Raw genomic sequence first — 2,228 nt, forward strand, 5'->3', positions numbered from 1 at the left:
TGTATCATAGTGTACTATATTTCATGTTATATGTAATATAGCGAAGTTGTAAGTTTGAAGAATATTTATATGTGATATATTATTATAATCAGTTTTTCATATGGAATTGTAGTAGTTGAATTGTATATTAGCTACTAAGTATGAACTTAACGGGTAGGTAGTACCCGAATTTAAACTTATTAAACGCTAATATGAAGAAAAAGCTTTTATAAATGAGTTCATATTATGCTACGAGATACTATTGACTACTCTTAATATTATGTATGATTAACTTGTTTCATTTGATTATTTTGAAGGAAATGGCACCGACTACTCGACACACCTTGAATATGAGCGAAAAGGAATTTCGTGCATTTCTTGCTTCAAATATAGCCGCAGTACAGGCCGTGCTATATACCAACAATAACTCTGAATCTAGCAATACAGCTAACGGCGCAAGAAATCGTGTAGGATGCTCCTACAAGGAATTCACTGCCTGTAAACCTTCAGAATTTGATGGGACCGAAGGACCAATCGGATTGAAACGGTGGACCGAGAAAGTTGAATCGGTGTTTGCCATAAGTAAGTGTGCTGAAGGAGATAAAGTGAAGTACGCTACACATATATCACAGGTATTGCGTTAACATGGTGGAATACCTATCTAGAGCAAGTGGGATAAGATGCTGCTTACGTGCTACCATGGTCACCATTCAAGCACTTGATGAACGAGAAGTACCGTCCCAGAACCGAGGTCAATAAGCTCAAGTCAGAACTTAGAGGGTTACGAACACAGGGATTTGATATTACTTTGTACGAAAGACAATTCACAGAATTGTGCCTATTGTGTCCGAGAGCGTTCGAAGATGAGGAAGAGAAGATCGACGCATTTGTGAAAGGGTTACCGGAGAGAATCCAAGAAGATATAAGTTCACACGAGCATGCCTCTATACAAAAGGCATGTAGAATGACTCACAAACTAGTGAACCAGATTGAGGGAAGAATTAAAGAACAGGCGGCCGAAGAGGCCAACGTGAAGCTAGTCAAAAGAAAGTGGGAGGAGAACGGTGATAAGAGTCACCAAAACAACAACAACTATCCCAACAATCGCAACATCAATCGCAACTACAACAAACGGCACAACAACAACTACAACAATCATCCCAACAACAATAACAACCGCAACAACAACAACAATCAGAAGCAGCTATGCCAAAGGTGTGAAAAGTATCACTCGGGGTTCTGCACCAAACTTTGCCACAAGTGTAAAAGAAATGGTCATAGCACGGTGAAGTGTGATGTCTACGGACCAGGGGTTAACAGAACGAAAGGAACAAATGGTGACAGAACGAGTAATGGCGGAGCAAGTAGTGTCAGAGCAAGTTATGCCAATGTAGTTTGTTATAAATGTGGAAAACCGGGCCACATTATTAGAAATTGCCCAAACCAGAAGAACACGAATGGACAAGGCCGTGGAAGAGTTTTCAATATTAATGCGGCAGAGGCACAGGAAGACCCGGAGCTTGTTACGGGTACGTTTCTTATTGACAATAAATCTGCTTACGTTTTATTTGATTCGGGTGCGGATAGAAGCTATATGAGTAGAGATTTTTGTGCTAAATTAAGTTGTCCATTGACGCCGTTGGATAGTAAATTTTTACTCGAGTTAGCAAATGGTAAATTAATTTCAGCAGATTATATATGCCGGAATCGAGAAATTAAACTGGGTAGCGAAATATTTAAGATTGATTTGATACCAGTAGATTTAGGGAGTTTTGATGTAATAGTTGCCATGGACTGGCTGAAGGAGATGAAAGCAGAGATCGTATGTTACAAAAATGCAATTCGCATTGTACGAGAAGAGGGAGAACCCTTAATGGGGTACGGAGAAAAGGGCAACACGAAGCTACATCTTATTAGTAATTTGAAGGCACAAAAACTAATAAGAAAAGGTTTCTATGCTGTTCTAGCACACGTCGAGAAAGTACAAACTGAATAAAAGAGCATCAATGATGTTCCCGTCACAAAAAAATTTTCCGATGTATTTCTGAAAGAATTACCGGGACTACCTCCACATCAATCTGTTGAATTTCAAATAGATCTTGTACCAGGAGCTGCACCAATAGCTCGTGCTCCTTACAGACTCACACCCAGCGAGATGAAAGAACTGCAAAGCCAACTGCAAGAACTATTAGAACGTGGTTTCATTCGACTAAGCACATCACTATGGAGAGCTCCTGTTTTGTTTGTCA

Source organism: Rutidosis leptorrhynchoides, chromosome 3 (assembly GCF_046630445.1).
Source record: "Rutidosis leptorrhynchoides isolate AG116_Rl617_1_P2 chromosome 3, CSIRO_AGI_Rlap_v1, whole genome shotgun sequence".
NCBI lineage: Eukaryota > Viridiplantae > Streptophyta > Magnoliopsida > Asterales > Asteraceae > Rutidosis > Rutidosis leptorrhynchoides.